Source organism: Bos mutus, chromosome 5 (assembly GCF_027580195.1).
Source record: "Bos mutus isolate GX-2022 chromosome 5, NWIPB_WYAK_1.1, whole genome shotgun sequence".
NCBI classification, from domain to species: domain Eukaryota; kingdom Metazoa; phylum Chordata; class Mammalia; order Artiodactyla; family Bovidae; genus Bos; species Bos mutus.
In genome coordinates this window covers 100,975,336-100,988,074 of record NC_091621.1, presented here as the reverse complement: position 1 = coordinate 100,988,074, position 12,739 = coordinate 100,975,336, and positions in this window count along the sequence as shown.

Here is a 12,739-nt window from a genome sequence, read left to right as displayed (position 1 = left end):
AATGGAATTCTAAACAATGTTCAGTATCCCACAAGAAGGCAAGAAAAGAGGAAGAGAGGAACGATTAGAAAGGAAGCAAACAGAAATCAAGTGATAAAATGGCAGAGTTCAGCCTTGTATCAAAAGTCTACACATAAACGCTTTAAATACTCTGAGTAAAGCACACAGATTGTTAGACTAAATCAAAGAAAAACATAACCTGACTATATGCTGTCTACAGGACAGCAAACATAATGACATAGGTAAGATGGAAATGAAAGAGTGCAGAGTCCGTATAATGCAAATAGTAGCCAAAAATGTAGCCGTGACCACAGTATATTATTTATTACATATTGCAGCCATGAAATTAAAAGGCGCTTACTCCTTGGAAGGAAAGTTATGACCAACCTAGATAGCATATTCAAAAGCAGAGACATTACTTTGCCAACAAAGGTTCGTCTAGTCAAGGCTATGGTTTTTCCTGTGGTCATGTATGGATGTGAGAGTTGGACTGTGAAGAAAGCTGAACACTGAAGAATTGATGCTTTTGAAGTGTGGTGTTGGAGAAGACTCTTGAGAGTCCCTTGGACTGCAAGGAGATCCAACCAGTCCATTGTGAAGGAGATCGGCCCTGGGATTTCTTTGGAGGTAATGATGCTAAAGCTGAAACTTCAGTACTTTGGCCACCTCATGTGAAGAGCTGACTCATTGGAAAAGACTCTGATGCTGGGAGGGACTGGGGGCAGGAGGAGAAGGGGACGACAGAGGATGAGGTGGCTGGATGGCATCACTGACTCAATGGACGTGGGTCTGAGTGAACTCCAGGAGTTGGTAATGGACAGGGAGGCCTGGCGTGCTGCGATTCATGGGGTCGCAAAGAGTCGGACATGACTGAGCGACTGAACTGGACAGAATGCATTATTTATCTTGTTATAATTTATGATATATTAAAATCACATAAAGTAGATTGCAGAGCAAAGAAAATTGCTAGAATCAAAGAGGAATATCACATAATGATAAAAGGATCAATCCAGTTGGAAGACATAATGACTGTAAGTATTTACAAACCAAACACCAGAGTTAAAAACATATAAAGTGGGACTTGTCTGGTGGTCCAGTGGTTAAGACTTCGCTTCTAACGCAGCGGGTGTCGGTTCAATCCCTGGATGGACAACTAAGATACCATTTGCCACATGGTGTGGCCAAAAAAAATACATATATACATATATGTGTGTGTGTGTGTGTGTGTGTGTGTGTGTGTGTATAAAAAAATATAATAGGGCTGAAAGAAGAAATAGACAAGTCTACAATTACAGCGTTTACTTAGGGACTTCCATACTCCACTGTCAGCAAATGCTGAAACGGCTACACAGAGTCAACAAAGATTTAGAAGAAGGCGAAACCATCACCAAGCAACAGGACCTAAAGGGCATTTATAGAGCTGTCCACCAAACAGCAGCAGCATAGACACCCTTTTCAAGCATCCATGGAGCACTGACCAAGATAGACCACATCCTGGGTCATAGAACAAACTGCAGCAAATGTAAAAGGATTGAAATCATATAGAGTGTGTTGTCCGATCATGCGTGCGTGTGCTCAGTCACTCAGCCGAGTCTGACTCTTTGCAACCCCATGGACTGTAGCCCACAGGCTCTTCTGTCCATGAGATTCCCCAGGCAAGGATACTGCAGTGGGTTGCCATTCCCTTCTCCAGGGGATCTTCCTGGCCCAGGGTTGAATCTTTTGCATTGGCAGGCAGATTCGTTACCCCTGAGCCACGTGGAAAGAGCCTGTCCCGTCAGTAGAAGACTAGATAAAACAAAGGCTGACCTCCTCCATGCACGAGTAACTTCTCCAGCAGACTGCCTTCTGATTTCATCTGCAGCATCAGCTCTTCCTGATTTCCAAGGCAGACTCCCTGTGGACTTGAATTCTGACCCTCCAGCCTGTCTGATCAGATCTTGGACCCACCAAGCCTCTGCAATCTCATGAGCCAATTGCTTAAAATAAACACACACACACACATTATTGGTTGTTTCTCTGGAGAACCCTCATACAAAGCAGAAGGCAAAAAAGAAAGATAAATTAATAATATTAGGGAGAAAATAGGGGTGCTGCTATGAGCCCCACATGCAGTAAAAGGATAATAAGCAAGTATCATGAGCGGCTCTGGATCCTCCCTGGCGGCTCAGTGCTAAAGAGTCCGCCTGCCGATGCAGTAGACTTGGGTTCAGTCCCTGGGTCGGGAAGACCCCCCCAGAGGAGGAAATGGCACCCACTCCAGTGTTCTTGCCTGGAGAATCCCATGGACAGAGGAGCCTGGCGGGCTACCGTCCATGGGGTCACAAAGAGTCCAAAATGACTTAGCGGCTAAACGACAACAGGAGTAACTCTACAGACAGAATTTGACAGTTGAGATGAGATGAACTAATCTCTTAACACAAACTACCACCACTCACTCAAAGTAAATCAGATGATTTAAAGAGTCATATAACTATTAATGAAGTTGAATTCATAATTTAAAACTCAAACAAGGAAAGAAATCTCCAAACTTTCTGTGAAATCTCCATGGTTTCAGTGAAGACTTTTCCCGAATATTTAAACAAGAATAATTCCAATTCTGCACACTCCCTTCCAGAAAATAGAAAAAAGAGGAACATTTCCAAATTCATTTTATGAAGCTAGAATCGTCTAATATCAAAGCCAAATAAAGACAGTATCAAAAAAGGGCACTACAGACCAAAGTCCTTCATGAATATAGACACAAAAACCCTCAACAAAGTATTAGTGAATAGAATTCAGCAATGTGTAAAAAAAATATTATACACCATGACCAAGTGGGATTTATTCCAAGGCTGCAAGGATGGTTCAATATTCAAAAGTAATGTGGTCCACTGTATTAACAATCTGGAGTAGAAAAATTACATAATATCAGTCAATTCAGAAAAGGCAGTTTGACAAAATTCAACACCCATACAACGTGATGAAAACTCTCAGAAAAGCAGTAAGGGAATGACGTCAACCGTAAGTAACATATTTCGTGGTGAAAGACTGAATGCCTCCTCCTAAGACCAGGGCTAAGGGAAGCGCGTTCCCCTCGCTACCTTCACTCAGGCCCGACCAGGCTGGGGGCATCGCCCAGCGCAGTAACCCGGGAAGGGGCATCTCCGGTGCTCCGGGGTTAGAGTCCGCCTGCCAATGCCGGGGGCACGGGTCCAACCCCCGGTCCAAGAAGACCCCACACGCCTTGGGGCAACCAATTTTTTTTTAAATAAGATAAGAAAAGGGAAGAAATGCATTTATCTCCAAAATGAAGAAATAAAACCACCTGCATTTTATTTGCAGATGACATGATTATCTACTAGAGTAGCCCAAGGAATCTATCCATAAAATTCTAGAAATAATAAGTGAGTTCATGCAGGTCTCAGAATACAATATAAACATTTTTTTAAAAATCAGCTGTATTTCTATATACTAGCAATGAACACAAAGACACTGGAATTAAAAACATAACACTATCTACAATGATTCAGAATAAAGTTAAAATTCTGAAAATAACATAATGCTGATTTTAAAAATCACAGATCTAAATAAATAGAGAGCCATACCATTTTCATGGTTATAAGACTAAAAATAGTGTAAATGCCAGTTCTCTCCAAATGGATATACAAGATAACACAAATCCTATCAAAATTCCAGCAAGGCTTTCTGTAGATACGGACAAGATTATCCTCAGATGTGTACGGAATGGCCAAGCACTATAATGGCCAAAACAATTTTGAAAAGGAGAATAAAGTGGGGGCACTCAGTCAACGCGACTCTGACACTCCTGTGTGCACTTGTGTGTGCTGTGCCTGTGGGCAGGAGCCCCCCAGGCTCCTCTGTCTACGGGGATTCTCCAGGCAAGAATACTGGAGTAGGTCATCAGGCCCTCTTCTAAGGGATCTTCCCAGCCCAGAGATCGAGCCCAGGTCTCCCGCATTGCAGGCGGATTCTTTACTGTCTGAGCCACCAGGGAAGCCCAAGAATACTGGAGTGGGTAGCCTATCCCTTCTCCAGTGGATCTTCCCAACTCGGGAACCGAACCCAGGTCTCCTTCAATTGCAGGCGGACTCTTTCCCAGCTGAGCCACCAGGGAAGCTATGGTAATCAAGACCGCGGTACTGGAGGAGGGACAGACACACAGATCAGCGGATCAAGACAGAAAACCCAGAAACAGACCCACACAAAGGTGTCCAAGTGATTTTTGACAAACGTGTAAAAGCATTTTGAGGAAGGAGAGACAGCGTTTCCAACGACTTGCGCTGGAGCAATTAGATGTGCCTGGGTTTCCCGGGGGTGCAGTGGTGAAGAATCCGCCTGGCAACGCAGGAGCTGCAGGATGTGGGCTCGGTCCCTGGGTCGGGAAGATCCCCTGGATGAGGGCCGGGCAACCCACTCCAGTACTCTTGTGGGAAAATCCCATGGACAGAGGAGCCTGGCAGACTACAGTCCATGGGGTTGCAAAAGAGTCGGACGTGACTGAAGGACTAAACAAAGCCAATTAGACATGTGTGGGGGGGGGGCGTGGGGAGGGGGAGGAAGAGGGGAAGGAAACCCAAGGGTTTCACAATTTGCACAAAACTCAAAATGGATCATGAGCTTTAACGTAAAGCTAGATAACATTTTGGAAAAATGCATAGATCTTTGGGATCCAGGGCCAGGACAAAATTCTGAACTTGACACCAAAGGCAAAAGACATAAAAGAAAATATTGATAAAGCAGATCTCATCGAAATGTACAACTTGCTCTGTAGGAGGAAAAGACAAGCTGAGAAAAATATTTGCAAGCCCGTCTATCTGACAAAGGGCTAGTGTACAGAATATATAAAAACCCTAAAAACTCAGCAGTAAAAAAATAAGTCATCCAACTTTAAAAATCCGCAAGAGATATGAAGAGACATTTTAAAGAAAACATACACAGATGTCAATTAAGTATCTGTAGGGGCTTCCCTGGCGGTCTCCCAGTGGTTAGGAGTCCGAGCTTTCACTGCAGAGGGCAAGGGTTCAATCCCTGGTCCGGGGACCAAGATCTCACATTAGCCGCTAAAGCACAGTGAGATATCACCCCTATTACAGTGACAAAGTAAAAAGTTATGACCACAACGGGCCCGGCAAGGATGTGGGGAGACAAGATCACTGATGCCTGCTAGCAGGAAAGCGAAAAGGTAGAGCCTGGCAGTTTCCTCAGAATCTAATCATGCAGGCCCATGTGACCCAGAAGGCACCCTCTGGTTATTTACCCCAGAGAACTGAAGGCTTCTGTTCACACCAAAACACATACATACACATCCCTAGGATCTTTATTTGGAATAGACCCAAACAGGAATCAACACAGATGTCCTTCAACTGGAGACGGCTGAGCCAACCATAGTCGAGCCACGCCACAGGCTGATGCTGGAAGAAAGAGTGGTCCGTCCACACCAGGGAACACTCCTGAGCAACACGAGCGATGGGCAGTGACACTCAGACCAGGCGGGTGAGTTAGTCATTTCAGTCTTGTCAGACTCTTCGTGACCCTATGGACTGTGTCCCACCAGGCTCCTCTGTCTGTGGAATTCCCCAGACAAGAATACAGGCGTGGGTTGCCATGCCCTCCTCCAGGGGATCTTCCAGACCCGGGGATTGAACCTGTGTCTCTTACATCTCCTGCCTTGGCAGGGGGGTTCTTTATCACTAGAACCACTTCGGAAACCCCATGCTGAGCAAAATAGCCAATCCCAAAAGGTTCCTGACCTCTTGATTCCATCTTTGTTGTTGCTGCTCGGTCACTAAGTCGTGTCCAATTCTTTGCAACCCCATGGACTGCAGCACGCCAGGCTTCCTTGTCCTTCACCATCTCCCGGAATTTGCTCAGACTCATGTTCATTGAGTCGGTGATGCCATCCAACCATCTCATCCTCTGTCATTCCCTTCTCCTCCTGCTTTCAATCTTTCCCAGCTTCAGGGTCTTTTCCAATGAGTCAGCTCTTTGCATCAGGTGGCCAAAGTATTGGAGCTTCAGCTTCAGCATCAGTCCTTCCAATCAACAGCCAGGACTGGTGTCCTTTAGGATGGACTGGTTGGATCCCCTTGCAGTCCGAGGGACTCTCAGGAGTCTTCTCCACACCACAGTTCAAAAGCATCAATTCTTTGGGGCTCAGTCTTGTCTTGGGACCAACTCTCACATCCATCATGACCACTGGATAAACCATGGCTTTGACTAGACGGAGCTTTGTTGGCAAAGTAATGTCTCTGCTTTTTAATATGCTGTCTGGGTTAGTCATAGCTTTTCTTACAAGGAGTAAGTATGTTTTAATTTCATGGCTGCAGTCACCATCTGCAGTGATTTTGGAGCCCAAGAAAATAAAATCTGTCACTGTTTCCATTGTTTCCCCATTTATTTGCCATGAAGTGATGGGACCAGATGCCGTGATCTTCATTTTCTGAATGTTGAGCTTTAAGCCAAACTTTTCACTCTCCTCTTTCACTTTCATCAAGAGGCTTTTTAGTTCCTCTTCACTTTCTGCCATTAGGGTGGTGTCATCTGCATTGCTGAGGTTCTTGATATTTCTCCTGGCAATCTTGATTCCAGCGTGTGCTTCTTCCAGCCCAGCGTTTCTCATGATGTACTCTGCATAGAAGTTAAATAAGCAGGGTGACAATATACAGCCTTGATGTACTCCTTTCCCAATTTGGAACCAGTCCTTTGCTCCATGTCTGGTTGTAACTGTTGCTTCCTGACCTGCATACAGGTTTCTCCAGAGGCAGGTGAGGTGGTCTGGTATTCCCATCTCTTTAAGAATTTTCCACAGTTTGTGGTGATCCACACAGTCAAAGGCTTTGGCATAGTCAATGAAGCAGAAGTAGATGTTCTTCTGGAACTCTCTTGCTTTTTCGATGATCCAGCGGATGTTGGCACTTTGATCTAAGGAACACTAAAGTGACAAGCTTTTGGAAGGGAGGACAGATCAGCAGTTGCCTTTCTGCGGTTTGGGGACAAGGTGGGGCAGTGTGGTTATAAAAGGACAAAATAGCAATCCTTGTTGGGACTCTTCAGTGTCTTTGGAGATTTCTCAAACCAACCTGGTTGATAAAACTGTGTAGAATTTACCACAGACACACGTACGAGTAAAGCTAGGGGAACCGGAACAGGAGCAGTGGCTGTACCAGCACCGCTGTCCTGGTTGGGGTCTTCTGGTTTCTTTTTAGAAAACGTTGCTTTCCACTGGGGAATCCTGGCTAAGGTGTCCAAGGCCGCCTCTGCATTATTTGTCAGAATTGCAAGTGAACCTCTAGTTATCTCAGTAACATTTTCATTAAAACAAAACAAAACAAAACACCACCCCTGCTAGGAATGTTTTCTGAAGAAATGACCAAAAGGCAAACGGCCTGAGAAGCCCGTGCTCCTCAGGGAACGCTTGCCGAGGGGGGTCAGGATGGCTGGCGTCCTCCAGCGCCGTGCTCAGCGTGAGCGTGACCCTGCGCAGCCGTCATCCGTGCGTCCACGTGGAAGAAGCCATTCTGTTGAGTGAAAACAGTAGATTTGAGAAAAGTACATATAGTAAAAAAATTTAATTAACAGCCTTGTCTGTAACACCCGGGCCAGGTATATGTCTAATTGTTTTCCAAGTTATCCTTTGGAAGGGGTGTGATCATACATAGTTCTCCATTTTTCTTTCTGTGTTGGCTGGACTGTTAACAAGGACGGCCCTCCTGTTAAGATTAGGCTTCTAGATGAAATACAGTTCACCCAGTTACATTTTAAATCAGATAAACAACACTTTTTTAGATCTGCTAAATCTAGAAATCCTAGTTACCCGCATAAACCCCGAGTTACCTCTACCTTGGAAAATAAGACAGAGCCAGTCATCACAGACAGTGATGACTGTCTGACGTCTGGGGCTGGCGCCTGAGCCCCCCTCCCCGAACCCTCCGCCCAGTCAGGGCCTGCTCCCACCTGGGCACGCCCCCCAGGCCCTCCGTCCCACACACTCCCACCGAGGAGGCCTGCTGGGATCACAGCCTCTCCATGGGGTCGTTCTGTGTCCGTCTCTCTCCCTTCCTGGCCCGTGTCCGCAGCCCCAGGGCCTTTGCCCCTGAACACTCCACGTGCCCACCCCAGCCCGCTGTGCTTTCTCCTGGCTGCGGCACTTACTGCTGCTGTTTCCCTGCCCCCCCTCCACAAAAACGGTGAGTCCAGTTCCTTTACCCCCTGTGAGGCACCCCAGCTGCAGCTGCTCTCCAAGCGCTTCCTGAGTCCTGCCTCTCTCTCTCCTAAAGTTCTTGGGGCGCCTCCTGTAGAGGCCAGGATCCCCTCACTGACTCCCCCACACCGGAGTGGTCTTGCTAACACAGCCACCCCAGCCCTTCAAGCCCCCTCATCTGCAGCCCAGGAAGCAGCCAAAGCCCAGTGGAAAGCCCCAGGAGCCCCTGCGCCTCAGCAGTGGCCCCTCGCCCTCACCTCCTCAGGCGGCTGAGTGGTCCCACCCTTGGGCCCCCCACCTGGACAGGCCCCCACAATCTTCTAAGCAGGAGTGCGTGACTGGGCGGCACCTGGCAGACGCAGGTCCCCACCCGCCACCCAGCTCGCGGTCTCCCTCCGCCCCATCCAGGGAAGCTGGCACTGCCGTCACTCCAGCGTCTCAGGAAGGGCAGCCAGGCCCCTCGCGATGCCGGCTCAGGGTGGGACGGGCCTCGGGCTGTCCCGCCGTCAGTGAGGCCTCAGGGTCAGTGTTCCTGGTGCAAGCGCCCTGCGCTCAGGCCTCTGGACCACTCACTTCTGGCCGCCACTCCCCAGGCTGGCGGCACCACGACAGCAGCATGGCCTCCTGCGCAAAGTCAAGGACCACCCGGGGTCCCTGTGAGGTCCCGGGGGTTCAGCGCAGGCCCCGGAAGCTCCTCAGCCTCAAAGGAGGACGGCCTCGCCCAGCCCCGGGCCCCCTCCGCCCAGAGGAAAACCACGGGAAGCCGCCGACAGCAGGGCGGGAGGTGACGACGAAAAACGCCGGGCGTGGAGAAGTGGAAGCCGCAGACCCGGCCTCGCCCACCCCGGGGAGGCCCGGGTGCCTGTGTGGGGGTGGCACCTCCTGGGGCGTGGGGCCTAGAGCAGGGCAGGCGCAGGGCCGTGGAAGGCAGGCAGGGGGCTCAGGTCTGCGGCCTTGACGGGCCTCCCTCCCACCTCGGTCTCAGTCCCTCCGGCAGCCCAGACCCTAGCCTGGGGTCCCATTCTGCCCCCACCCATCTTCCACCCCCAGGCCCCACTGCCCTCTTTGCATCCCCCCCAAAACCCTGAGGACATCACCCCCACCAGAACCAGCGACCATGGAGCGCCGGGGAAACCTCCCCAACCCAGGCTGCCCGTTGCCCCCTTGCCCTCGAGTGCCCCCACACCCCTTCTCCCAACCTGCAAACGTGCCAACTCCTGGGAGGCTGGGGCAGGCATGGAGTGGGGAGGGCCAAGCCCCCCCAGGTGAGGAGTTGGGGTCAGTGTGCAGAGTGACTCCAGGGTCCAGTTCAGAAGAGCTGTGTAGGGCCCCCAGGTGATCTGCTGACGGCTGCCTGGAGCGGGTGGTCCTCGGCGGGGTTCCCAAGCCCCGCCCACCCAGGCCCAGAGCAAAACCTGAGACCTGGACAAACTCCCGAGCGCCTTCCTGTCCGGGCCGCTCTGTCCAGCAGCCCCGATCCACATCTGACATGAGGGGCCGCCCAGAACTGCTTCCTGGGCTCCCAGACCTCGTGTGACCCCACTCTGCCCTGCCGGCTCCGCCCCCTCGGGGAGGCCCCCTCCAGCTGCAGTCTTCCTCCCCCAAGAGGAGCAGAGATGCTACCATCTGCCTGGGGTGGGGGTGGCGCTCCCAGGGACGACGGGGACAACACGCTGAGGGTCTGGTGGGTGCTTGGCACCCAAAGCTGCCCCCTCAGCCGGATGGACGGATGGCTGCCCTTCCCCCTGGGCCCACCTGGGGTCTTCTCACCTGAACTGCTGGCAGTTTTCCCCTCCTGCACACACACACACACTCACACACACACAGCATTCCTGCTGCCCTGAAGGGAAGGCAGGGACCTGTGCTGAGGACAAGAGAGGGGGACCGTTCTCAAGGCCCCAGAGCCACAAAGACCCACACTCCGCAAGGGGGAACCGTGGGCTCTGGGACTCGGCCGCAGACAGGTGGGTGTCTGCCCCAAACCCCTATGCAGACGGGGCTCCATGGCACAGCCGCCCTCACTTCAGGCCCGGCCATCAGGACCCTTGATGTGGTCACCACAGCCGGGCACCCAGCGGCTTCCACACATGACACCATCAACCTCATGTCCCCTGAGCTGGGCTTAGAATCTGGCGTGCGGTGAACCCCCTCCAAGGGCCACAGTGCACCCCACGTGGACAGACAGCCGTGAGGGTGCTGCAGTTCAGTCAGTCCTCTGCCCCGGTGGCCTCAAAGCAGGTGGCTGGTCACTCTTTACTCCATGCGTTGCCTAAGCGTGGACTGCACACAGCGCCCAGCACCAGGCAGGAGACAGAACCCTCCCTCTTTCCTGGGGCTTCAAGTCTGTGCTCAGAACTCGGTTAAAACACAGGCGCTCACGCTTCTCTTGCTTAAATTAAAACTGAAGTCCAGCATCTTGGGCTCACAGAAAGTGCTCATCCAGGGTTTGGTACATGAATGGCCTGCAGCTGTTCACAGGGTCATGAGGTGGCCTGATTCACAGGAACGGCACGCCTCACGCTGGTGCGCCTCACGAGTGTCGTGCCCCGTTTCAGGCCCACGGTGCCCACTTGGGCACTGAAGTTTTGCTGTTGTTGTTATTCGGTCCCTCAGTCGTGTCTCTCTGTGACCCCATGGACTGTAGCACGCCAGGCTCCTCCGACCTCCGCTGTCTCGCAGTTTTCTCAGATTCATGTCCTTGGGGTCAGTGAGATACGGAGCGAAAGCCCTTCAAACCCTTCCTGGAAGAGGTCAGAGCAGGCACACCCGCCTGTCTGCAGGTGTGAGAATCGCTCGTGGACAAAGGAGGGAGGTGGAACTGATGAGGCCCTTGGGGAAGGGTTGTCGCCATCTGCCAGCGGAACCTTTTACATCCGTTTCAGATCAGTGCCAGGCCACAGTGGGGTCGCAATCAGCCCACCCACCAAGACGCAGGGAGCCCCTGCTCTCCTCAGCACTGGGCGCTGTCCATCATCACACAGGAAGAGGAGGCCCTGCTCCCCTGGAGCGTTCCTTCTACCCTGAGAGGCTGACCACAAACAGGTCAATGTCAGAGAAGAATGAGGCTGGGAAATGGGGCAGGGGGCTACTGCTCTGTAGGGAAAGACCAGAAAGAGCCACACCCCCTCCCCAGATGACATCTGGGCAAAGATCTGCAGACGTGTGGGTGAGAGCATTCCAGCTCAGGAAGAGTCTGTGCAGAGGCCATGAGGTGGAGCCCAGGAGGCCGCCGTTCGGCTGGCGCGGAGTCAGCGAGTGTGGGCAGGGCAGGGCGGCAGGGGCTGGGCAGTGTGGGCACCGCCACCAAGATTTTAAGAACTCCAGCTTTGACCGTGAGACAGGAACCCCCATGAGATAGTCAGTGGAGGGATGACAAGCCGTGGGACCAGGTAAGAGGCTGTCCCTTCATCTAGGGCACGAGCTGGCAACTTTTTCCGCAAGGGCCAGAGAGCAAATACTCCTAGCCTTGCCCGTCACGGGGTCTGTGCCACAGCTCCTCAACATGGCCTGTGTGGTGAACACAGCTGTAGGTGGCCAGTGAAGCAGAAGATTCCCCTCTGTTCCGGGAAAACTCCAGTCAGGACATTGACATTTGAATTTCACAGAATTTTCATGTCATGAAACATTCTTTTGATTTTTCTTCCCAGCCATTGAAAACTGAAAAAACATTCTTAGCTTGGGGTCAAATAAAAACCGTTGGCGGCAGGATTTGGACCGCAGCCGTCGTTTGCTGTCCACCCGCCAGCCCCCAGCTTTAAAACAGACCTCCACCGTCGTCCTGGGCCAGACAGAACCCAGCAGACGCTGGGGTAGGAGAACAAAAGGAACACAACCCGCTGCCACGATAAGCAAATGAAAAGAGCGGAGGCGGCCCTAAGTTCTCGCCGGCCCGTCTCCGTCGCAGAGGTCAGGCCCCTGGGGCTGGAGTGAGATCAGAGGCCAGACAGGCAGGCAGAGCTGGGGGCGGGGGTCGTGGAGGCCGTTGTGGGGGGACACACGGAGGGCTCCGGGCAGACGGAGACACGGCCGACTGACCCCACTGAAGCGGACCAGTCATTGGTGAACGAAAGACGTCCTAACCTTTACAGTGAGACTTAGGGAATGAACCCGTGTCGTCTCGTTCTCATACAAAGTGAGTTGTAGTCTAGAACAAGATGACAAAGTTGGAGAATTTATTTGGTCGGTGAATTACTGTGAGTTAGGAAACTGAGTGTCCGGGACAGACACGGAGAGCGAGCCCGGCCCCGCGGCCTCCCCGAGAGGAAGGGCCCCCCCCCGGCCCCCACACGTTAAGCTTCGATCCCTGCACCCGGCGCACCCGCGCACGGCTGCACCTTATCGTCCGAGACTCCAGGGCCTAAAGGCGCCCGGCGCGCACGCAGAGCCCCCCGGAGCTCCTCGGCGGGACGGACGCCGTCCGGGTAAGGCCTGTGCGCCTCTCGAGGCTCCGCGGCCGGGGGACGCCGCGCACCTGCGTGCACCTGCAGGTGGAATCGGGCGCCCGTCGCGCCGCAGCCCCCGATGCCGCGGCCCGCG